Source organism: Streptopelia decaocto (genome assembly GCF_964273445.1).
Source record: "Streptopelia decaocto genome assembly, chromosome: 1".
Taxonomy (NCBI): Eukaryota; Metazoa; Chordata; class Aves; order Columbiformes; family Columbidae; genus Streptopelia; species Streptopelia decaocto.
The window spans coordinates 6,836,310-6,863,241 of NC_138663.1; the positions used below are offsets into that span (position 1 = coordinate 6,836,310).

General features: G+C 39.7%; 1 protein-coding gene across 7 annotated transcripts in view; it reads left to right on the forward strand.

Moving 5' to 3' along the window:
* The window catches only part of CELF2 (CUGBP Elav-like family member 2), a 380,150-nt gene that overhangs the window by 165,655 nt on the left and 187,563 nt on the right, over positions 1–26,932 (forward strand). The window contains exon 1 of one of the 7 annotated variants that reach the window (XM_082046827.1): positions 809–2,063. The exons of 5 other annotated variants lie outside the window; for them this stretch is intronic. The gene's annotated coding sequence lies outside the window, so the exon portion shown is untranslated. Of the gene's footprint in view, positions 1–808; positions 2,064–5,345; positions 5,563–26,932 lie in introns of those variants that run through there. One more of the 7 variants, XM_082046824.1, reaches the window with a different exon arrangement.

The following is a 26,932-nucleotide window of genomic DNA, read 5'->3' on the forward strand; positions in this document are numbered from 1 at the left end:
GGGGGATGCAGGGGCAATTTTTGCATTTCCATGAAGCCGAGTGCTTAAAATCTAGGCAAAGTAGTCTGGGCAAAATACAAACAATTATTCCATAGTAAGACCCACTAGAACACCTTCCTCTTCAAACTTTGACGTGAATCAGTTCTTGGTGCTAATCTTTGCATTGGATCCAGTCTACAGTGAGTCAAGCAAAGAAAAATGTCATTCATATCTCACTGTGAATTCAAACAGTCAAAGGCTTTAGAGTAAGATAAAACAAGCTGCAAAATTGGAAGGTGCTGCTAAATTCAGGTCATTAAAAATAGTCCTGCTTTTAGAAGTCTTTAAATTTATCAAAAAACGCAAGAGTTCTGTGAAAAAAACAGAATGTAAAAACCTAATCAAATAGATATTTCTTTGTCTTGAGAACCATAAACCTCTAGGATAGTCTTGTTTCACATTTAATTTTTTTTTTCGTTGTAGCCATGTGGACTGAAAACTTATTTTGTCCATTTTTTTAAAGCGAAACCTGAGGATCTGGTGTAATCTAACTGGTTCTGTTCTTTCAGTTTTGATTCGTACTTGGTTTTTGCATGCATCAAAAACGTGACTTACAGTCAGAATATGAGCGTCCTTGTCAACATTTCAGTAAGCAGAAGTCAAACTGGAATATGAGAACATAACTTACATATTCATAATTGCATAAATTGTCCCAAAAGAAGGTCTTTTATTATACACTGTCCATTTGCACGCTTAGTTAATAGTTTAGTGGGCACCGTGAAGATGTCAGCTACTCCCTTACTGATGTATTTTATTTTATTTTGCATAATCTTACATGCTTCTTCAGACAAGAATATTAGTGTAATCTGTTTCTGCATGTTAGGGACATGGGTTCAAGGCCTAAAAGAAGGAATGTATTGTATATCTGTTAAAAAAGAAGAAAACCTTTAAATATTCCGTTCACCTATGCAGATAAACTGACCAGAGATTTGAACGTTCCTCAAAACACTGATGCAAATTCACTATATAAAGTGTACCACACCTGGCAGAAAAGAGAAAGTTAGTATAAGAAGAGGTTTGGAGGTATTTGAAAAGATGAAGCAAGTATACACAGCTACTGTACTGGAGATAAGGCAGATTTTTAACAGTATGGAGAAAGGAGATGGGGCAGGCACATCATGTAAAAGCTAATTTAAGCTTTAATGTAAACTGATGTGTTTTGCATAAATAATTTAATGGTTTGGGGAAAAAAAAAAAAATATATATATATATATAGTGAAGCCATAAAAGAAAAAAAAAGAAGACGATACTGTGGTCACTGGTGGTGAAGTCCATAGATGCAGCCAGCTGAAGATGAAGGAAACGATGATTGTCTTGGTCCACTTTTTGGTGAGATCTTTGTCACTGATGGTTGTGCTACAGGAATGTTTGAGAGTCTTGCCTGTAATCAATTCTGTACCGCTCTGAGCACAGTGGTAGAATGCTCAAACTGCTTAGCTGTAGGACAGCAAAGCCAAACCTGTCTTTTTTGGGATAGTTGCAGTGGTGAATCAGGTGAACACTTGATTAGAGGTGACACAGTTGCAGGGCAAATGTCAGGGGTGGAACAAAAAATCCACCCAATTACTAGTGAAAGCAAAGTCTGCAACTTGGTTTCCCCTTTTTTGCTAGGATGTGGTTTTGCAGAATTGCCACCATGTGCCTGCAGAGGTGATGAGCCCCAGCCGAGACAGCAGGACTCGGAAACAGCCAGGCTGCACAGTGTGGTATCATCTGCGCAGCAGATGACGGGCCATAGCTCTGGGGGCAAAAAAATAATCAATCCAAGAGGCAGCATGTAACTACTGAGAAACAGAGTCTCCACCAAACCCCTGCACGGGTCAAATGTGAATGTGCTTGTAGGAAACAAGAGGATAGTGGAAACCAGAGCAAGGGCTGCGGCAGAGCCCTGTGGTGCATTCATCCTTGGGAAGCTCCGAATTTCCGATCCACTGCCCTGTGACGGTGCCTCCTCCCCAACCCTCCAGCACAACCTCTTGTCAAAGGGAACTGTAATTTTTATGAATGCCTTGAATTGCAGCCAGGTAATTACCTTCAGGAAATTTTCATTTTGCTAAATGTTAATCTAAATAGAGTGAATGAAGAAGAGAAAAAAAAACTCCGCTAATTTAATAGCATGATAAACAACCATCTTGATTTAGAAGCCTTGTAAAGGAAGGTGTAGGTGTGATCTTCAAGGAAATATTCAATTTCTGTAAGTGCTAATCCTACGAGAATACTTTACCATTGGTGAATATACACGATGTCCACATACTGGACCCAACACGCTGAATTCTGTTCCCGAACCACCCAAAATTATCTTTGAGCAGCATCAGGCTACTGTAACAGTACTGAGTGTCAGATGGTTGCTTGTGACTTTTCAAGAATCAAAACCTAACATCTCTGCTGAAGAGGCTGTTTTCTCAAGCTGACTTTCAGGTTGTTAGTTTGTTGGGGTTTTTTTTTGTTTGTTTGTTTGTATGTTTTTTTCCTACTTCTAGTAATTTATTTTCTGCATTCCATTAAAAATGGCATTTACAGGTCAAGGAGCATTAAGATGATTTTATTTGCAAAAAGATAACCCCTCAAAACAACAACAGCAAAAACCTCTCTGCCTTTGTTGATTGTGCACTTTAACAAAGATTTACATTTTTCACATCTGTTGACTTCCCATTATGGTTTTCTTCTTGCATGTAAAATTAATATAGCAAGATAAACATTCTCCCAATGGCTGGAGTAGGGGAGCTTACTAATAGCTCTGATTATTGTTTTTCCAAAATAACACTAAAACAGCCTTTATTTTTTATGATGTCACAACTCGTGGAGAGTTTGTCATTATCACATTAACTGCTAACATTTAAATGCAACACTAATGTACTAGAATTAAAACATTGTATAATGACCTTCCCTTAGTTCAGCCATTAAAAATACATTAATACTCTTTCTTGCAAATTGGACCTGATGCAATTTATTCCTACATAACTCGTTTGTGGTTTTTTGTATGAATATCTGCATTTATTCCCTGGAAAATTATTCCGACTTTGTCTTTTGCAAAGTAAAAACTGTCAACATCCTGAGTATGCTTATAGAGCCTTTATTTTATTTAGAAGAATAGTAACCAGAACAAGGAAACTCAGTCTCTGTCCTTCTAGCTGATATTCAGGTACTTCTGTTGGCCAGCTCTATCCAGCATTCTGTGGTTTAACACACCCATTTGTAAAATTAGTATATTACCCATCTCACATGCAAATTGAGGCTTAATTAACAGATGTTTGTAACTGCTTTCACATCCTCCTAAGAATCACACTACGTGAGTGCAAAGCAGTTGTTGCTGGGAGATGAGAAGAACACTGAAGCAAAGGCTTTTCTGGAGATGGGAAGAGGTTTAGGTAGGGGTTTTTGGGGGAATCGTGTCGTAGTTTTTGGTTTTGTTTATTTCTTTGTTTTAAAGCTATTTTTGTGCCTCTTAAAAACTCCCTGTTTTGAAGTAGGTGGGGCACAAGATGGCAAAAGATATTTCCCACATAATATGTGCTACTACATTCTTACCCCTTCTACATCCCCCATGCATCAAGGTTTTAAAGCTTTAAAAACCAAGCTCGGAGTTGAACAAGACGACTGCTAGAACAGCAATGGGCATGTCGCAGCACACTTGAAGATAACAGCTGTCAGGACAGAGGAGATGAAAATGCAACCAAGTATATGGGCTGGGGGGGGGAAACTTGGCCTTGGGCGTTTTGCTTTCACTTCGGTAGTTTTAACCCATTACACTCCAGAAACCATTTTTAAATTTGGGGGAGCTCAAAGGAGGAGAAAATCCTTTGAGAGTTGTTTGTGAAAACTGAAAGTACACAAGTAACTAGTAAATAGCTGCTGGGTCATAGTTATAAAGTACAGGCAGTGCCGAATTTAGATAGCTTGGTTTTTATCTGATTGTGAGCCATGTGTTTCCTCATATGGGAACTGCCGCCGACCCAATTTTAATCAGTTGCAATTTTGCTTTTACATCTAAATTAGAATAGCTTGGATTGAACAGGAAGTGAAAAGAAATGTCTGATCAAAAGCATTTCTATAAAGCAATAACTCTCTTGCTTTGGTTTCATCAAGCATCTCCAGTCTGATAGTCTTCATTTTACCCAAATATTACCCAGGCTATAACTCTAATGTGTTTTACATGAGCCTCCTGATTAGAAAGTTAAACAAACAGTTCATGAACCATGTGGGGAAGTTTCCCTGACGATCTTGCTCTTTAAAACGTGTAAGTACACATATGACTCAGGAGACTGGCAAAGAAGAATGGAAATTTTTGGTTCTGTTGTCTCACATCCACCTTGATTTGGGAGCAACCAAAAATATTCCTTTGGGGACCATTTGGGGCCTACATGAAGAGTCAGTGGTATCAGTTACTGCAAGTAAGCAGATGCATATTTGGCTCGTGCCTCAGCAGAGACCAATATACCCCCCAGCCAAGCCAAGGTACGTTAGCACGACAGCGCTTGATTTATGGCTAAAATCTGATCTGTGACCCAGCAAATCCTCTCTCCACTGAGCCTGTTGCTCCTGCACTTTCCACCTGTATAAATCCAGTTAAAACGAAAACAGCTATATACAAGCTTATGCTGGCATCTGTTTCCATGCTTGTTGGCTGAAACAAAGCCTAATTATCACAGCCCCTTCTTCGATATTTTCTTTTGACTCACCCAACTGTCTACAGCCCTGATATCTAGAGCATAAATGCCAAGGCTGAAACATGCATTCAATTAGAAGATGACTCCTGACTGACCTACATAACAGTTCATTCATGAGATAATGTGACCTGGAGTCATGGAGATAGAAGTCAGTTGATTGAGCTGGGTTGGCTGTGTACACTGCAAACTCTCCAGTGATTGAGGAATCATCTAAAATTAGATGTACGCTGTACGTTATCGAGAGCCTTTCAGATCCAGCTCTGTTTCGGTAGCATTTCTTTTATGAGATGGGCGTATAATTTGTCACATTGTAATCCTTTAATGCTGAACTTTATTAGCATGAAGTACTTGGGTATCAAATAAAATGAGCAATTAAGCGATTTATATTTAAGGTCTGCTCTCAGTTCAGGGCTTAGGTAGTCAGCCTCCCATGAAGCAGCGAGAGCATGCACGGTATTTACCACTTCCTTAAGAGAGCTACAAAATGGTGCTTTTTGCAGATGAACCTAGTTGTGCATGTAAATCCCAACTGACTATTACTGCACTGCAAGTTAATATGTGTATTTATTTTAAGGGTTATTGTGTGTTTCTAGTGAACCACAGGATACTTTTCCTAGCTTTCGCCTGCTAGATTTACAAAAGGGTGAACTTGCAGCATTCAGCTGCAAGGGAGGGGAAAAAAAGTTAACCAGCGAGCGAATGGTTTAAGCGTAACGATTAAGCGACACTTTTTGTATTACTAAGCCACAAAGGAAGCTCAGATAAAGGTTGTAGGTCAGAAAGAAACCTTCAGGAGCATGCTCGTGAAGTGAGGCGGTTCAAGAGAGGCTGCAGCTGTCACTTCCAGATCTAAGGGGTGAGGTATTTCAATGATTTTCTTATCCTATCTTGTCTTAAAGATTCATTAACGGAATAATGTGAAATTATCTTGTGTCCTTTAGGGCATAAGTTCCTCTTTTTTGTTTTTCCTGTCCTCTGTAAGTGCGGTAGGAGAAGTCTGCACCCTGTCACATCGAGTCCTCGGTTCCCCTCAGATGAAGCTGCTTCGGCGCTGACTGACGCGTGTTGAGAGGCGGAAGGGGGGACATTTTGTGCAGGGAGCCTGTGCGCCCTTCAAAACACATTTGGGGCACGGCACTACATTTTTCTAAGGTTTTCTCTATTAGTAGGTGCATCTCGTGTATTTTGTCTGTGCATTTAGAACGCAGGTTGTGTGCTACTTCCTCTTTGGTGTGTGTGTTTGGTGTTTAACTCCGTGCTGACACAGCCATGGTCCTCACTAGGAGAGGGTAAAGATTAATCAAGAAGCACAGGACTTTGCTGTCAAGCTGTCCAGCAGGAGAGTTTTACTTTGTTTGGGAGTCTTTTTCACTTTATTTTGTATAAGAAGTGACTACTTGGACAGGAATAAAAAGGCATTGAATTTAATCTTTTACTTTATCCATTCTGCAGTGCTTTTGTACAATCCATTTTTCTTAATGCTGCTCACACGTCGTTTGGCTTTGATGAGCGAAGAAAATGTTGGGTAGGCTGGTAGAGAGGAACAGGAGAGAAACTTTTATTTTGGGGGGAAGTTTTGTGGTTTAGGTAGAGCACTCTGCAAGCTGAGGCTGAAATTGCACAGGGCCCAATTAGTGCCTGTTACCTTCTCTGTTTGGTCTTGATTGGTTGCAGAGTCAGAGGTTTAATTAAGCAGAAATGGGGATGTAGAGTTAATGTTCATTATAACTAAAATCGAAACAGCTGTTTACCTTGCCGAAGCCTTGTGTGTTAACGTCCATAAATCTCACCCCGAGGAGAGCTTGGAGGAACTATCCCTGGTAAAACATGCTTTTCTGAATATCATGTTATATCATTTTACATACTCATTTTCACAACATTTCCTAATCATATTAATTAACACATTAGGGTATAATTCTTATTGTCTACAGAAATTACTTCAATTAAAACTATTACCACATTATCATGATTGTTATATTCGTACAACTCGCTTTGTTACTACTCAAAAACTACTCTAGCAAACCCAAATGTTTGAAATTAGCATAAAATTGTTGTGGCTGTTTTTTTTTTCTCTTAGCTGATGGATCAGGTCTCAGTGTGAACTTCCTGAATAATCTCTGTTTCTGTGCTGGAGTTTCTGTGGTGAGAAAAGACGTGAGGGGCAGTGACTGTCCCATAAGATGAGGCTAAAAAGGGTTTTTCTTGATGAGCCTCTGCAGTGCCTAACAGGAGTGTGAGCACTGTGCAGGAACGTATGGAAAGAAGAAATGGTACAGAGGAGCACAAGATAATAATGGATATAAATTGGCTGTATTCATGCTAGAAAATTAGTAGCGGTTTGTTTGTTTGGGGTTTTTTTTGGTCAGATCTGTGAGTTTTGGGCATGGCTGTCTTGTAGGAGAAATGAAGGCAAGAGGTATAACTAGCTTTAATATTGAATGTTGTTACACTCAAAATCTTTGTACGGGCAAGACACAATGTGGCCTCTGTGTAAGTGCAAAAATTTATTGTTAGTGTAACTCAAATATTAATGGTCTAATAAAAGAATTATTAATAGTCCAGATCTACTTACTAAGAGAAAAAAAAAAAAAAAGAAGAATATTGTTGGAAGGGGGAAGCTTCAAAAATAATACATTTTAAGTGGATATACACAAATTTCCAATTATGTACTCCTTTCTGTGGTGTTTTGTTCACCTCCATGGCTTGTGTGGCTGTTGACTTTAGTTTTTGGAGCTGGGGAGTGGTCATGGCAAGTTTTCAGGTGTAAAGGGCTTCACATACTGGGGGTTTCTTCTTCTATGTCTTGAGGACTTGCTGATGATCTCTTCCTTCTCACTCTGGGCTCTCCTTCTGGCTATTTTTATGTTTTACACCTTGCTCTTTATTCATTGAATTGCAACACCACGTTACCCCTGAATTCAGTATGTATACAATGTCTTACATATGTTGGATACTTCTTATCCCTAAACCCACAGGTTTGCATTTCTTTAGCCAGCAATAGGTGATTTTTTTATAGCCCTGAGGTCTTATGTGTCACTCTGTGCCCTGTCGGATATTGGCTCGTGCCTCCACCCCTCTGCATCGCCTCTTCTGAGGCCTCCGCTATGATACCACATCCGTGTTCCTCTGCATTCTGTCATTACCCTGGGATCATAAATATTTCATCCTGTGCAGCTTAACTACTTGTTACTACTGTCTGTATAAAAATTACACTTAAATCACATCATTATGCGAAGATAAGCAAAAGTAAAATAAATTAGGCAGTAGCCACCTGGTCATTAGGAAAATTGCTGCTGCAGCTAAAGCGAAGCTCCGGGCTGGGCAAAGCAAAGTATAGGCAAGCCTGACGTGCCTGGGTCCCGAGGCCGTGCAGACTCAGCACAAAGTCTGTGGCTTATTACTGGCACCAGCAACACTGTGTTTACTGGGCTACAGTCCTTGAATGTGACAAATGAGATCATTATTTGGGTTTACCCATATTGGCTGGGGACCAAACTTGGTGACACTGGATGTCCTTTTTGGTCTTAGGTTCCTAGCAACACCTTAAACTGTTGAAATAGATAGGGAATACTTTGCTTTTCACAGAGCAGATGTTTATTGGTGTACTATTAGCAGAGACGTGTAACAGAAAACAAGAAAGTTGATCTAACTGAGGTAGATAATTGCTGTCATTGTTCTAAGCCATACATATTCTATTCATCTTCATGATATTGCTGTGAAAAAAGCTGTTATCCTCCTTTACAGATAGACAGTATTTATCTATAGCTTCCCAAGAATGCCTCGATAGTCAATGGAAAGACATTGCTACCTCCATTTTAGTACACCTGAAGTCTGAATTGCCCTCTAAAATGATTATTTCTCTTCACGGAATAAGTAGGAAATCCTGCACACATAGATTTAATAAATCTGAGCCAAAGAGATTAGAGATTTGTCTGCAGCAGATGAGTTTCAGAGCCTGTGCTTTCACAGCTGTTACTAGTAACTAGCTTAGCTTAAATTTATTTTGTATATGGTCTGTATAGGCTACTGCCATGGTTTAGACTGTACTGTTATTATACTCCAAATTAGACATGTCCCCAGGAAGTCTATGGCTGAGCGTGGAACTCTATTCTTATATTTCAGGTGAGAAGATAATACCCTAATCAGTTCTCGTCTGCGTAATGCGGTCAGTGGCGCTACTCAGTTCTTTTCAGTTTGTCTGCCACTCCAAACTGTTAAACCATCTGCTGGTGGCAGGCGAAAAGATGACAATTTAATAAATTACTAGAAAAAGTTAAGATGCCTAACATCTGCTCTCCACCAAGCTCGAGCATCTTCCCTGTATTGATGTTCTGTCATGTCCTGACACAGTAAGAGAAGATGCTTGCTCTGAAGTTCTTGCGAATTCGAATCGTTTGCAGCTGGACCCGCATTCCAGCCATCCATCCTCTTGTGAATTTTAGACCTAAATAGGGAATAACAATAGAGAAGGGAGAAGACAAGGGTAGCAGAACAAATAGTTTCTTAAAATACCTGAAGAATTCCTGGCCCAGGTAAAGGCCTGCATCTACTCATTCTTCTTTATGATTGATGAAGAAATACCCAATGATGGCAGGCAGAATTTTGCAAGACAGAAATAGAAACTGCTGCCTCTTCAGAGCCACATGACTGTGTGTCCTAGAGTTATGTTCTGCATAATGTTTTAATCAAATAACAGTTTGCTAACCAGACCATGCTGGTTAGAGCAAACAAAATACAAACATATTCTAGATAAGATTATGTAGCTCTAAAGGTGCTGGTAGGCAGACACTGTTGAGAAAATATACACATAATATTTACTTAAACCATTCCTGGAGCCTCCTTTGGTGTTATTAGTCTGTCATGAAAATCTGCAAACACACACTTATCAAAGACTCGCTGCAAAACATTAGACAGTTAGCAAGTCAAATATAGGGGGGTGGATGCCATAGCAGAGCACAGTTAATGGTTGAGCTGTGACTTAACTACATCCCAGTGCAAACATAATTAAATTAGAAAAAGTCCTGAACCAAACGCAGGAGATGTAGCCTGCTTGGAATGCAAAGATGAACCTGGATCCCATCCTACTGCTTCAGTCTCCTGAAGTAAAACTGTAGGAGACAGGAGTCCAGAGCTGAATCCGGGTTAAAAGGTGTAGTGAAGCAGCAGAGTAGTTGCCACAATGTTCTGCTCATTATTGTGACAAGAACTTGCATAAAATGATGTGATCCAAGAGAAAAGGAATGCAGGACTCATGGAGGTTGCTATGACACAAATTTTGTAGATTTTCCTTACATTAAAGAAGCTGATTTCTAGTTTCCTTTACCAAGTTTGTTTGAGTCTAAAAACCTCCTGTTAAGGCATGATTTCTCTAAGCATAATAATTGGTTTCTTCTGTGTTCTTAATTTTTCTCACATACATGGCTCTAGCAGCTTATTATACTGTGAACAGGTGAGGGAAGCTCACTCAGTGCAGATCCCTCCATAGCAGATCTCCTGTGATTTTAAGCCAGCTCAGTGAAATACCACTGGATCTGAATTCACCTTAAGCAGAAGGATGATCCTTGTAAATAAATATTAAATAATATAATTTCATTATAATTAATAACAGAACGCAAACATAATAATAAAGAGTGTAAATACCTAAATACTCTTGTAGTTATCACTATACAGTAAACCAACTGGATTTGATCCTTGAGAGTATCTTCCTGGCTGTATTCCTATGAGTCCTGTTCTGCCACAGATCTCTCATCCATATGTCCATGAAAATTTATTCTTGCATGTCTAGAATTAGAAAACGTTTCCCCCTGTTGTTTTTCCTTGTACCAGTAGTGTTCATCATTCACTCTGCTGCTTCTCCACACCTCTTTCTGTCTCCTGAATAGACCTTGGGACTGCTGATTTGTGTTCTCTAAGACCAGCAAGTTTTCTTCCTGAGCTAGACCCAGTAGAAGCAGTAAGCAAGCTAGGTCTACCTTGACTTCAGCAAAGCGTTTGGCACAGTCTCCCATAGCATCCTAGTTGCTAAGTTGAGGAGGTGTGGTCTGGACAATAGAGTAGTGAGGTGGATTACAAACTGGCTTAAGGAGAGAAGCCAGAGAGTGGTAGTCAATGGTGCGGAGTCTAGTTGGGGTGCCTCAGGGGTCAGTACTGGGGCCAATATTATTCAACATATTCATTAACGATTTAGATGAGGGAATTGAATGTACTATCAGCAAGTTTGCTGATGACACAAAGCTGGGAGGAGTGGCTGACATGCCAGAAGGCTGTGCTGCCATCCAGAGACCTGGACAGGCTGGAGAGTTGGGCAGGGAAAAATTTAATGAAATTTAACAAGGGCAAGTGTAGAGTCCTGCATCTGGGCAGGAACAACCCCAGGTTCCAGTATAGGCTGGGGAATGACCTATTAGAAAGCAGTGTAGGGGAAAGGGACCTGGGGGTCCTGGTGGACAACAGGATGACCATGAGCCAGCACTGTGCCCTTGTGGCCAGGAAGGCCAATGGCATCCTGGGGTGTATTAGAAGGGGGGTGGTCAGTAGGTCAGAGAGGTTCTCCTTCCCCTCTACTCCGCCCTGGTGAGACCCCATCTGGAGTATTGTGTCCAGTTCTGGGCCCTTCAGTTCCAGAAGGACAGGGAACTGCTGGAGAGAGTCCAGCGCAGGGCAACAAAGATGATTAAGGGAGTGGAGCATCTCCCTTATGAAGAAAGGCTGAGGGAACTGGGTCTCTTTAGTTTGGAGAAGAGGAGGCTAAGTGGGGACCTTATTAATGTCTGTAAGTATATAAAAGGTGAGTGCCATGAGGATGGAGCCAGGCTCTTCTCGGTGGCAAACAATGATAGGACAAGGGGTAATGGGATCAAGCTGGAACACAAGAGGTTCCACTTAAATTTGAGACGAAACTTCTCAGTGAGGGTGACGGACACTGGAACAGGCTGCCCGGGGAGGTTGTGGAGTCTCCTCCCCTGCAGACATTTAAACCCGCATGGACATGTTCCTGTGTAACCTCATCTGGGTGTTCCTGCTCCAGCAGGGGGATTGGACTGGATGATCTTCTGAGGTCCCTTCCAATCCCAAACATACTGTGATACTGTGATACTGTGTTATATTTTAGCTCATGTGATTTGGCAAGCACAAGCACCTGGTGACAGCTGAAATAAGAAGCCCATAGGCTAGCACCAGAAATCTAAGTAACAGAGAGCATCACAGTGATGGTTAAACTGAGATTTCTGCCATCGATGCTCATGGACATCTGTCTAGGAACATATATTCAGATTTATGTCATACTCCACCAGCCTGGAGAAGTCCTGAGGGGTTACTCAGATGAGTTGGTGTGTTTTTTATGGACCAGTGCTGTTTGGAAAAGGCTGGAGGGTAAAAGTCCATTTGCATTTTTGGTTCTTGACTGACACATTTAACCTAATGCAGGAAACAGAATTAAAACTGTAGCTGTCACTGTCTCATCCAAACATAATGACCAGATGTAGCTGACTGGTTATAACAAACTGGTTTCCTTTTTAAAGGTATTAGTTATAGTGTTATCTTTTAAAAGGGGGTGAAAGACTGGTGTATTCGGCTGGATGGCAATGTCAGTATGTCCATCTACTACGGGTAGAGGTGATATTTCTAATCAAGCTGGGGCTGAATGGACTTTCCAAGAGGAGCGAGGTGAGATTTGTAAACAACTTAAAGGATTTGGTTGAGAACAGTCATTAATCAGTCATTAAAAAGCGATTGCAAATGCCATTACTTCTGTCCATCTCTAGTGTTTCTCAAGCATGCCCCCAAAAGCTTGACAGCAGTCTGCAGGTTTAGCAGTAATTTCAATGCAACAAATTGTACCTGCAAAGCACAGATGTTGAAAGCTGAAAAATCTGAAGGTGCCGTATGTTTCCTGTAATTGAAAGCAGGTGCCCTGAAGGAAGCAGAGATTCTGTTTCACTTTATGAAGTATCTAGTTGGCAGAGCAGGCAAAAAAATACCCTCCAAAGCTTCACTCACTAGGACTGGATAAAACAGATTAAAGCTGTTGTTTTATGATAGCTCTAAGGGGCTCCAGCAAGGGGTTGAGGTCCTGTTCTGTTGGGCACCATAGACAAAAGGAATTAAGTCATAGAGTTCAGAGTATTGAATGAATTGAACTGTATGTATTTAGAGGATGTGATGAGGAGAAAGACCATGGTAATCCTGCTTTGTGGAGCACTGAAAACCAAGCCAAACATCTCCAGCACTTTGGTTTTATTCTACTCTGCCCTGGGATGGATGTGGCATCTCAGGTCCACATCTCCCAGTTGTCCCACTTCTGAACACTTCTTCTGTTGTTGCTCCAGTGAGTGCTCGGTTTGATAGGCTACCAAGACTCTTTTGCCTTGGTCATTGTATACAAAGAATCCAGGCCTAAAAATGAATAAAAGCTATGAAAATTCAGGTTTTTAAAGATGACTTTTTGGAAAGCAGTCTGTAATGTGAAGCCTTCAGCATAATGAACAGGAGAGAAGTGCCTGGTGTGTCCTACCTGCAGCTCCACCTGCAGATTTCACAAGGCTTTCGGGAGGGCTTTTTTGTGTGTTTGTGCCTCAGTTTACTTACAGACAGTGGTAAAAGCCCCACAGGTTCTCTGAGAATTATTCAATTTATGTTTGTGGGGGAGGTCGCGTGCTTTGTGGTACTTTTAAGATATAGAAGAGCCAAATGTTATTACCCCATGGAGTTTAGCTGAATTGCATTCAAGCTGGGCATAGTCTGTGGGTGAAGGTGGTATTTCATACTTATAGACAGAAAAACAAATAACAGAAAAGCACCCCCAAACATCAAAACTTATTAATGCTTCCAGCCGGCTTTGTAGTGCTGCAGGTTTGAGCAAGCCAGGACTATTTCCCTTTCTGTTCTGCGTTTTGGTAGCTAAAGCAAGTGTGGAAAGAGAAAACAACTTGGATCAAAACATTTTTCAGCTCTTTCTCTAATGAAACAGATAGTGTCTGGCACAGTGTCGTCAGACGGTTGTTTCATCTTCCCCCAAAATACTTTTGTCAAGTTCTGATAGTACTGACTGACCTGTGTGTACCAGACTCAAAGCTCTTGCTCTGAGTCTTCTACTGCCCTTTAAAGACTGGGCAGCAATTTGATGGTTCTGTCTTTCTCTTTGGATTGCCCACAACTGTTTTATTTCCTCCTTCAGTAGCAGGCAGACATTTTCTGGGAATTTTTCTTCTTTAGCCTATTGAACCACCCGAAAGAAAGAAAGAAGAAATGCCTTTTGTCCACATTGTGAAAGAGATCATAAATTTTGTTGAGCAAATTGAGAATTACGTTTACTGCCTTTAACTAACAGCCAAGAATAGATAGGAAAATGTGTGCTCCCAACAAGTAGAAGAAAAGGCCTGATTTTTCAATAAATGTTGCTCAGGTTTTCATCCTTTTTGAGAATCCCATTTAACTGACTTAATACTGAATCTCGATTCTAGCCAAAACTTTTAAAAGTAGGAATTTAATTACTGTTCCCATCATTTCTCTCCTTATAGCTTCCTATACATGAAAGGTCAAAAATGTCAGTCAGACCGCACCATTTGGCATGAAGATGAATAGAGAAGCTAAAGAGGATTTTAAAAATACATGATCTAGTATTTGAGACTGAAGGTTGGGAGTTGAGTCCTGCTTTTATTCCTGTATCTGCTAATGACCTAGAACTTTGTCTCTTATGGGTTGTGTTTACAGATTCAATAGTCTTTTTGTTCTAGTATATACCAGTGGAGAAAGTCCTGCAGGGCCTGAGTCAGATTTTAGGTAGGTGGAAGCGTCTGGGTGATGCTGTCACTCTCCCCAGAGACATCTGTGTGCAGCAAGGGCATAAAATAGGCTTAATGCTCTCCTGACAGAACCTTAAAGATGCCTGTTTACCCTAAAATTCCTGCTTATACCAAGGGAGAGGTAGGCATCCTTGGCAGAGCAGTCTGGTCCACTTGTTTCTCATTATTGACTGTAGATGTCTGGGTTACTGATGTAGTACTTACTGAGGCTTCTGTAGCTCAGTGAAATCACGTTAGTGCCTTAATTTTCCCATCTGTGAAATGCAGGTTGTGTCTCACAGCGGAGTTATGATCCTTACGACTTCTGTGTTCGAAATGCCTGGAGAAAGAAGGCAAAGTTAAAAGACAAGGTGTTATTCTGGTCAGTGTGGCGTTTACTCTAAAAACTGCGAATCTACAGCATGGAAGTGTAGCACAGAAAAATAAATTAGCACTAGAAGTCTCATAGCCATATTTCTTTGCGCACATTTTTAGGTGTTATTCTTAGGCATCTCCAGAAAGCAGTTAAACATTTGCAGTCAGTCTTGGAAATATCCATTTTAAAGTACACAGCAGAGGTGAGGGACCTTTATTTATGATTTGAATATCTGCAAACATTTAGGTCTCTGTGCATGGTCACTATTCTCTATTGTTAGCTGCTGACTTTTGTTAATTGCATTACTGTGAAAAATAAAACATATGTGTGTGTATATATATACATATATATATATATGTGACTTTATTTAGCATCATTAAAGTCAGCAGTTAGCCAGCCTGCTGAATTGACCACTAGTTATTCTTATCAAAGATTGGAACAAATAACACATTTCTGAACTTCAGAGCTTTGTATGACAGGAAACCTGTCTGAATAGGCCACATCTTCATGTTATCCATTTGTCTTTCTCTGCAAGGACACAAAGTTCCCTTCTGACATGTACGGGTCCTCTGTACTTCCAGTGCCACATGCTTCACATTTTCCTTTGTCCATCCTGGCAGCTATGTGGCCCAGTAATAGGGTTTGAAATGTAGTGAAAATATTAAGATCATCAAAAAGAGAGCATCACGGTGATTAGATTTTTGGGAAAAATCTCATTGAGGATATATAAAAAAAAAAAAAAAAATTCCTTTTCACTCTCTTGACTCATGTAGCTTGGAGATGATTTGTAAATTTGAGCTAATGTAAGTTCACTGATGTTTTTTGGACTTCGAAGCACATCATTGTACAGATAGTCTGGTGGTGCCTGACCATCTTATCTGGCTTTTAAGATGCTTAAAATGTGGAGTTAAACCTTTGGATTCAAACTGTCCAACAGATACAAGTTAGTAACTTATGTCTCAGGTTGTCTGTAATTTCTGTCTTACAAGTTGTTTGGGCAGGAACAAACTACACATTTAGCATTCACTCGTGGGGTTTTTCTTTGCTTGTCTGCCATAACTTCTCCTATGGAAGCAGCATTAAAGGGTCTGTGAAAGATTGACCTCATTGGTGCTCACAGATCCCACGCTGAATACCAAATTACTGTACCAGCACTTCCTTAGTGGCTGCTAAAAGCTTTCTGTAACTTCAAACACTGTGTTGTGATGTTCTGGATGACTTCCACTTTTATACTTGCATATTTAATTACATATCTTAGAGAGTAGAAGGTGCTACGGTGTAGGAGCTTTTCTCTTCAAATACATGTCAACTTGTTTTAGTTTTCTTTTATTGTTTTGTCATGTAAATATAATATCAACTGTTCCAGAAAACACAAGAGTAACTTTCCTGTGTTAAAGAACAAGCTGAGGTTGCAATATGATATATAACCTACATAGAGCTTTCTTTTCTGTTTTCACATACAGAGAAATCAAGTATCTATTTTCTTAGGATGCCTAGGTTATCAGGCATTATAAAATATCCATCACTCATTCGTATGTCCAGTATGTTGCCATATGCAGAGAGCAAAAAACTCAATCCCCAAGTGCTACAAATCACCATTTGTAGCAAAGTGGGACAGGATTTCTGAGTGAAATCTCAGATGATCTGGTGATGTTTGGCCTCTGCAAGAAAGCTGCTCTCTGCGAGTAGGTGGTTTATAATTTATCAAATCCAGAAGACTTTGACACACAATCCTGTCACTTAAGACTGAGCTGCTGCTGTGGTGCATGAGATAAGGTTATGCTGCCCCTGGAAAAAAAGAATTCACTTTTTTCATACTCTGATATTTCAGTTTCATCTTTTCATGATGTGATGGCTTTCCATTGTCACTTCTCATTTTTGTAAAGTATTACTATGTGCTCCTGCTGCTAGTAGGAACAGGATCAGGTGCTGATTGAAGTTGGAGGGTCCCTCAGGAGGTCTCTAGTCCAACCTCCTGCTCAAAGTTGGATCAGCTGTGAGGTCAGACCAGGTTGCTCAGGGTTTGATACCATTGGGTCTTGAAAAATCTCTCAACATGGGGATCTCAGAGTGTTTCTGGGCAACCTGTGGGCAATCGTTGACTGTCCTCATGGGGAAAATATTTTTCCTTCTATCCAATGAGATACTATTCTTTTAACTTATATATGTTGCTTGTTGTCTTCCCACTATTGTGCCATGCAAAGGACCTGGTCTCATTCAATCTGGATAGGAGAAGGCTTCAGAGGAACATTCACATACTTATGAGAAGCTATTGAGAGACAGGGCCAAGCTCTTAAACTGCTAAAGACTCCCATACCACTTTATCAACAAAGGTTGGTCTGGAGTTGTTCACTGTTTGAAAAGTCTTTGGAAGAAGATGTTTTTTAAAACCATGATATCATTTCTGCCTATTGTGTGAATTTACGGGATTCTGACTCTCCTTCTAGTCTTTCACTTAGGGAATCCATTCTTCATTGCGTGACATCTTGCCTTTCTCATAACTGAAGTTTTGTGCATTGCCTTAGTCTTTTGAACATCCATAATCTACTGGCAGTGTGAAGTGAGACTTGTTCTGCTCCAGGTTTTCTAAGCAGATATAACAGGTTTTCCCCCTCAATTGCTAACACTCACATATGCAAAAGCAAGAATGATTGTCTCAATTTTTGCATACGTCTGAGTTTTCTCTCCAGTAGCTGTCTCATGTTAACTTACTGCCTGAAGTTATACAAATTACTGCTACGAATGGTTAACACTTAAGGAAATGGGGAAATTGTTTGTCGTTCAGACAGTACCTATCAGTCTGGGCAGCAAGTATACAAAGACTTGTTTCATTGTAAAGAAGAGTAGCAGCCAAAGGCAAAGAATTGCATCAGTGTTTTCTAACTACCCAATAACAGTTTGCTTTTATTTATTTTTTTTTTATCTGCCAATAAATACACATCTATTTGAGTTGATTTTTTAAAAAATCATTTGGGTCTATGCTATTATTTCCCTACTACTAGTCAGGGGTGACTCTCTAATTTGTAGTTCTAAATCCTACATGATCCTGTTCCACCAGCATGGCAAATTGCTTAGGTGCTATCTGCAGACCTAAATGAAACAAACTTCTGCTGTATAAATAGGTGCATGTCATTACTTAATGAATATAGTATCTTTTTAAGTCCTTTGGAAAGACTTGCTACACTTTTCATTTTTGGGTGTTACTATTGCTAATACTGCATTGCCTCCCAAGCACATACCTGCAGGTTTCACGAAAACAAAACAACCTGCTATCAAAAAAAACCTTTATCTTCTGAACCTGGAGAGTTATGCAAGTACATTGGGGTACAGAAAAGTACGGTTGGGAGTACAGAAAAGTACAGTTGGGAGTAGAGAAAAGGGAAGTTTGAGGTTTTGCAGAAACTTATTTTCCAAGTGAGAGATGGGGGACTTCTGTTCCTGGAGCAATGTGCAGTAGCTAGACTATGGTCCTTTTTAACTTAAGATATGACTAAAAATAAGAGGAGAAAATCTTTTTGAAATCTATTTAAGTATCAACGCTAGCTGTGTAAAAGCATATGAAAAGCTTTACAGGATCAAGGTAAATGTTCACCTAACCTAGTAGCCTGCCTTCCACAGAAACTCATAGAAAATGTGTAAGTAAAAATAAACAAAATAATGGTGAGAGTGCTCAGGGATTACTTTTTTTCCTCTAAGCTCTCCCAGATATTTTCAGACAGTAACATGGTGACTTCCAAACCTGAAGTTGCACCTGCAAATTGCACCTCACGTAGCTTTTGTTGGATTTCTTTTCCACCAGGGAAGAATTCAGTGGGTTCTTGCAGGTCCTCATATTCTGTGCTATTTTGAGAGCGAAGACATATATATTTTTTTCATTATATCACTGTTTGCTGCTACATTTTATTATACTCTCCTGTATGTTAATAGTGCTGAGCTATTAGCATCATCCCACACATTCTGTGTTTATGCCAGCATGGTGAATCAGAAAAAAACATCTGCCTGGGAGGTAGAAATGTGTTTTTATGTATGAATGCGTAAACATGAAAACTCTACACTTTCTAATTTGAATTCACACCAGAGAGCAGCGGAGAGACCTGTGAATGTCTGCGGTCGGGAACTGGCCCTTGTGCAAATCCCGTGAGCGAAGGTTGGAAGGGATGAGGTGTCTGTCCACATCAGTGTTAACAAAGGAGAAAAATGGCAGAGTGACTGCTCCATCCGAGAGTGAAGCCACAGACGCTGTGACACTGAGATACACAAGCTGTGTATTTTATTAATATCCATGAGCTACTTGTCATTAATTAAGGTCGGTGTTGCATTGCTCAGACATAAGATTCAGCGCAGGGAATATTTAAGGTAACATTGATCCTTCCCTTTGGAATATTTAAGGTAACATTGATCCTTCCCTTTATTTTTTTTTTTTATTTTTCCAATGACTTTTTTATTTTTTAAATATTCTAATTTTGTCCATTGAGGATGAATAGTGTATGTTTAGCATGATGACTTCTGAACTGTATTCAGCTCAGCGGCATTGATGAGGAGATACAATTGCTTAAAATAAGCAAGGATCTCTTCTTGAACATTTTTACGTTTAGAAAAGTACAGCTACCTAAACTTCCCAGAACACTCTGAGCTTTTAGTAAATAACTTAATAGGCTCAGGGTCACAGTGATCCTCCTGTTGATACTGTGGAGTTTGCTGGCAGCTGACACCTCTGCGGAAAAGCAGAAATGTCAGCCGATGAAAGCAGCATTAGCATCTTGACAGATTCGTGTTGTAATGGCATCTTTAGACAGCTTTGAAAGCAAAACAGAGCTCATGTGTTTCTTAAAAAACTTACTTTATGCCACAATTACTGGAGTTTTTAAAGTCTTGTTTTGAAAGGTGCCTATGATAAAATCAGGTCTTCAAGAGTCGGCTGCACAGCCTTTCTGGAAAAGCCCAAGGCTCTGTCCCTTGGTTCTGCATTATTAAGAGTAAGATGGACACAGGATTCCCTTTCCTCTTTAATCCCTGCCCTCTCATCTTTTCAGGCATTTTTTTAAAAACACACTTTATACCAAAACACCATCAGCAACCTGGCAGATAAGAAATCTAACAGCCAGCGAAGATGCTGTACAAACAGCAGAGCTCTAAGTATTTAGCAACATCACCGTAGCCTTGTTCCGCATTTGCAATTAATACACGTCTGTGTTTGCATTTGTTATAGGACTCTTGACAGCACCAACATAACAAGAAAAACGAACAACCTGAGTAATAAATCTCTGGAGGCATTCAGCAAGTGCCATAGGGCTCATTAATCTTGATTATTCCCCATAATAGATAACTTCACAAATCATCTATTCTCCCCAATCATGCACATAAGGATAATGTATATATAATAGCCTCCCGTACTGTATAACTCCAAATAGAATTTCATTTTTTAAATATAAGTCTTGACAAATGTAAGACAAATATTTATAGAAAAGGAATGGGTGTGAATAACAATGAACTGGACTGAAACAAGTGGGGCAGATACTATTGTGAAAAGAAGGTGACATCTTTTCTGGGTTTTGGGTTTGTTTCCCCGCCCCCCCGCCTCCACACACACACTCTATGATGTCTCTATTTGCATCAAGGAATTCATTTATTTATAGCCTGAAGTAGATGGGATTTTCTTCCTGAGAGTTTTGGCCAGGGAGATAAAGGAGTCTGCAGCTGCAGCCTTCATGCACGCTCTTCAACAGGGGAAAATAGGAACCGCTGAGAAATATCCTGCATTTCAAACAATTTAGTATTTATAATTTATGCTACTGATTCCTTCTTTTTCTTGTAGTCTTCCTAAAGCCTTCCTTTGAAAAGCACCCAAGTTATCAGAGGAAACCACGATGCTGATTTGATTTGGTCTTTACCTGTTTATCAGGTTTCCTCGACTGCAACTTAAATAACATAAGAGATCTGCAAAAGACATCATATTTAGAGAAAAGGTGTGTATGATCCTTTCAGTTAGAATAACAGAGGTGCTTTAATACCCATAGTTGACAATGAACTGCAGGCTGTGCTTGAGCTCAGAAATACCATGGTTATCTAAAAGATAATTGTACAAAGAAAATAAAATATAGGAGACAATAACTTTAAAAATATGCAAAATATCCTGGTTTTAATACAATTGGTATTAAAAAAGGGTAAGCAAATTGAGTGAGGAGGAAAACAGAACAACTCTTTTTCACATAGAAGAGGACCAGTACCTTTTATATCTTCATAACTCTTGTGACCTTAACCTGATGCTTAAGTTCTGCTGATTGAAGTTGCAGAAGCATAAAGCTGTATTCACAGCTATCCTTCCTCTTATACAGTATAAAGCATGAGATTTGATTGCCCTCATCTTTGCCATTTTTCCACCTTTCTTCTCCCTCCATGTGTCCAAATGCTCTCAAAACCCCAGGATTTTGCTCTGTGACCTGGGACTCCAAAATAGCAGTTTTGTGTGAGTGGAAAGGATTTAAAAAGAGTAACAACTGAACTAATATAAGAGAAGGTTTCCTCTTCTTTTTCACTGTCCCTCCTCCACCCTCTATAACAAGTATTCAAGATTAATTTTCTGTAAAATTTAATAGAAAATAGAATATATATATCATCTCTCAGAGCTAAACCAAGAACAACCTGAGATTTGGATCCATTTCTTTCTCCAGCATCTGCTGTGCACATCACTTGAGCAATTCTCCTTCTTTAATTCTTTTGTATGTGAATGAAGTAAACATCCATAAAGCATCATAGTCCTTTAATAGACTACATTATTATGTCTCTGCTCCTAAATACATACACATTAATCATATCCATGGGCACAGAGGTAAAGAATGGATCTTGCCTCTAAGAAGTTTTAAAAAAGGGAGAAAAAAATTGAAAATCTTCACCATCTTACGAGTTTGATTAGATGGGTTCAGGATCCTGTAGATTTGGCTTCTGTGTTTAGACTCATTTTTCCTCAGCCCTCTGCAAAGAAATTTCTAAGATTGTGACAAACAGTAGTGCATTTTGCTTTAAAATTTTTCTTTGATATCAGCACAGTCTGGTAGTTTGAATCACGGTTTCAGAATCAGGATAAATGAGTTGTATTCTTAGTTGTCTGAGAAAAATTCAAGTAACTCCCTTAATCTCTCTTGGTCTCTGTTTGTCCCTGTATAAAACTATATTAATAATACCTCCCAATCTTTGTAAAATGATCCACAGTCTTCTGATGAAAGGAATTATTTTAAGTTCAAAGCGTTACTCTTAATGAAAGAATGAACTTGCTTATTCTTTAAGAAATACATTATATAAACATCAAAGACCTGTTTGTACCAAGTGTTAGCCTGCTATAAGGTGCTCCTGTGTCTCAGTTAGCAGTATTTTCTCTTTCACCTCTCTGTGAAAAAGAATGTATTTGGTGATCTGGATGCCATGTGATACAATTCCATCAATGTCAATGTGTGCAGTAGAACTAAGTACAGTGATTGGCATCAGCCATAATTTCCTATTCTGTCAAAAAATTAGCATGCCAATGGATGCAAAGTGATGTGCAGTCACTTGTAATCATTCTCTTTCCGCTGCCCTGTCTGGCTGATTCCTCCAAAGAGCCAAGAGTTACTGCTAGAGAGCAGCTTGAGTTTTGAAGTTCAGGTTGTGACCCAAAGGCTTATTTGCTAGTTTTTATGCTTGGACTCATCTTTAGATAATGCACCTTGCAATCACCTGCAAAAATGGGAGTATTCTCATCTTTTGTTATAAAACTGTAGGGATTGTTTCTTTAGAAGTTAATGCAAAAAGCCAGGTAATGATTGACACTAGTTGACCACCAACAAAGGGGTTAAGCAAGTGGAAAACATATGTTCTTAGGTGGGTTAACACACGTTTTAACGTTTTCCCTTTTTGTTGAATTTTTCTACCTCTGGCTAGTCTCAGCTCAGCCACATGAACTTGGTGACTTCTCTGGCTCTTCTTGCTTTGATAAAATGCAGAGTGGTAACAGACTGTCCGCTTTCTGCATTTACGCAGTGCAGCAAGTAACAAGTTCATGCCTCTTCTTGGAGAAGTCCTTTTTTAGGGGACAGTGGCAAGAAGAGGAGGCAGATGGGTAGTGAAGAGCTTCCCTGCATGTGGAAGCTATTGTGCAGTTGGTGGAGGTGAGCTTACAAGACACTAACAACGTGGCTGTAGATGTCCCCAGGGTTCTGTGATGGCCTCTGAGTGAAGAGTCTGCTCTGCTGTGAGAGTGGACTGTGCTACTTCCTCTGTAGCATCATAGAATCATTTAGGTTGGAAAAGACCTTTAAGGTCATCAAGTCCAACCGTAAACCTAACACTGCCAACTCCACTGCTAAACCATGTCCCTAAGCACCACATCTACACATCAACCACTTCCCTGGGCAGCCTGTTCCAATGCTTGATACCCCTTTCAGTGAAGAATTTGTTTCTAATATCTGATTTAAACTTCCCCTGGTGCAACTTGAGCCCATTTCCTCTCAATCTATCACTTGTCACCTGGAAGAAGAGACCAACCCCCACCTCACTACAACCTCCTTTCAGGCAGTTGCAGAGAGCGAGAAGGTCTCACCTCAGCCTCCTTTTCTCCAGGCTAAACCCTGATCAGGTCCCTCAGCAGCTCCCCAGGATGCTCTTGGCCTTCTTGGCCACCTGGGCACACTGCTGACTCTTACTCAGCCAGCTGTCGACCAACAGCCATACTCCAAGTATGGAGCTTCTTCTGGAAGTATGAAAGAGGACAGCAACATTCAAGAAGGACACCACAGTACAGTAGAAGGTAGACCTGGTGTAACTTGCCCCTCACCTGGGTTGAAAAAGAATAAACACTAAGAGGGTTTGTAGTGACCCTGAACAACGAAAGTCCTGAAGGACATTTGTATTGCTTGAACAGCAACAGGTCTGTCTCTGATACCTTTTCTTTCTGATGCCTTTTCTTTCTGCATATTGAAAAGGCATTAGAAAGCCTTTTCTGTTCTTTTTTTGTTATGCTGATGTAGCAGTACAAAAGAGGATATTGGCCCTTCTGGTTTAAACTGAGATCACTCAGTCTGAATGGGCAAAGAATAAAGTTAAGGAAGGCCAGAACATGAATACTGGGACATCTCTGCGTCTCTTTAACTGATGATGGAAAGAGAGAGGACAGCACTCTGTTACGACATTTGAGTTCAAGTACATAAAGAGTTACAAGATAAACTGGTCCCTCTCCAGGCCTTGCTGAGATGGGACTATAAATACAACTAAATAAGTAGTCAAGGAAGTTGCTGGAGGGATCATTCCCATTTTCCAATATAAGATCTAGTATTGTGAGGAGGCAGCATTTGACTCTTCCAATGGTATCTCCTTTTAACTAGGAAAACATCTCCATAAGAACTTTGCCAATAGTCCCGTGCTTTCTTTGGTGAGATCAAGTGACCAAAAAAACTGTTCCCAGTGTAAACAGAAAAATACATTAGCTGGCTTATTTTTAAGTTGTTCAGAAACTTGACAAGTGAAAGCAGCTCTAAATGGCATCCAGATTAAAAAAAAAAAAGCAAAAAAAACATTACTCTGAGTATCTGAAATAGAAGTTCTAGTTGTGGCAGACTCTCAGTGCTCACATCTCCACAGCTTAAAAGATGAGAAACACGTGTTGAAACTCAGATGCCCAATTTAGAAATAAATTCATACAGGCTCTAAATCTCTAGACTAGGACCTGTGTTATGGAAAAAAAGTTTATGTAATACTGTTTCCATTATAAATAGAGACTCATTTTCTCGAAAGGACTCTTAATACTGAGCAAACAAGTAAGTTTAGTACTAAAAACATTCTCAGTGCTTCATTGCCTTGGGTTTACAATATCATTTGCACGTCAAATTATATTTCATCTTATGATTTAGTAATGCCAGAAGAATAGATCTAATTCTGTGTCTCACGATACCCTTAAAGATGGAAGATTGCTTTCCATGGAGTGTAAAACTCAATTTGTAGTCATGTGTATAAAACATGACTTTATGGCAGATTAGCTTGCTGTAGATTTAGTTCTCTCTGACAGTGAACTGAAAAATATTAGCATTTCACTGAACACAGTATTAATGGCAAGAAGAAAGTATTATTGTAACGTAGCAAGTAGAATGAGATTTTTGAAAGTAGAACCAGTAAGCAGAAGAAAATGTATTTAGAGATTTGCAAGGAGTTTAGATAGAGTCGGTTTAACTCTTTTCTTTTATCTTTCTGGTTTTTTCCCCTCTCTGTGAGTCATTTTAAGAAACAAAAGTATGTTTGCAGTTCTCAGACTGATCTCCCAGTGATTTTAAAGAAAACAGCAATTACAATACTGGAAGAGGCCTTTCAACCATTTATGTCTCAGGTGACTGTAGTAAATCTATTTTTTTAATTATTTTTTTTAAAAGAATTCCTTTGTTTGATTTGCAAAAGTCTTGCTTAGTGGTCAGATGTGTTGTTTGCTTTTTCCGGTGCAAGGAGAAGGTATAAGCAGAAGATCAGAGTGAGTGTTTCTATGCAGTTCATTATTTATAATGCTGCGGTGGTGTTGTCAGGTTGCTGAAGCAGGTGAACATCACCTCCCGGGTGTGACGAGACTGTCTCTTGGCGTGCTGAGTACTCGCATTAGAAAATGGGCCCGAGCCAATTAACGTGCTGCTAAAATCATTACATCCATGTGTTGCACTGAGGGTTTTAGAAGCGATGGAAGGAGGAAAGAAATTGAAAAGGAAACCAAGTAGACGCTATAATTAACTGACATTCAAGAGGAGAATGTTTTGTGGAGAGTGCTTCATACTTTTCTGTATCCTGCACTTTAATTTTTGCAGAGTATCTTATATGTATCTGCCAGAGTGATCCAACATGTTTATACAGAGTCTGCTTTTATAATGTGACTGATAATTATGCAATTCTTTATGCTTAACTCAAAGTTAATATATTCAAGATACAAATGATATATGAGGGCATAGAAAGCACTGCAACAATTTAGCTGCAGTTGTAGAAAGGTTCCCCGTGCTTCTATTTTAACTGGATACTTTTTGTTTATTCTGTTCGTTTTAATTCCATAGAAAGTCAAATAATGATGTGTGAAAATGGCATTAATTATGCTTTGATATTTCTGCAAAAGTAATAACTGAATTTGATCTGCTTTTAATCTTTCAAGCTATTCATTGTCTCTGTCTCTTATTCCTATAGATATCTTTTTCCTCATTCAGTTCTCTTTGTTTAACAGACAGTGGGGGTCTACCTGCTTTCTTGGGTCAGGCACAAGCTCCGCATTCTTTTAAAATAGCTTTTTGGTGTTCCTTTGTTTCTATTTAGGAAAGCATTTAAGATTGCGAACGATGTGCTAAATTGACCCATTCTCTACAGAATATTTTCCACATATTCCAAAGGTTGAAAATGATGACAGTATGCTTGTTCTTAATTATGCACGCTCATATTAATTAATATTTTCACTAGTTTTCTTTAATTTTCAGCTACAGCTACTACTGTGTGGGACCCAGTCCTACAAATATGCATGTGATTAATTTTTATCACCAGAACTGTTTTTCTTACTATTGCTTTTTTGCAGTCTCCATAGGACCTTCTTTGCAACATATATTACATACAGCAATGTGTGCACTTGCTGCGGGACACAGCTTGAATACAGAATAAGGCACTAAAGGGTGGAAGGGGCAACTGGTTGCAGCCACTTGACACTGACTGGTTTGTAATGGGTCAGTTGGGAAAAGCAGGGGGGTATTTAGTGACACAAGGGTGGGCACAGATGGCAAAGTACTCTCAGGAAGCTGAGATGGTTCCTCCCTCATCTGTGAGGAGCTGCTGAGCTCAGTTACCACAACAACATTGCTCACAGTACCTGAGCCCCCCAGCAGAAACCAGCTGTCATGATGGTGGAGATTCAGATGAACAACGTGAGATGCAGTAAGTCATAGGGGAAGACAAGGACACACAGCTCCTGCTTCCCAAGCCGTCCTGTTGCGATGCTTATTTTTACAAGCTATCGTAAAAGATATTTCTAAACTGTGGAAGATGGAGTGTGGTGTTCTCTAATCACGTGGGGGTCTTCTTGTCTTTGGTGG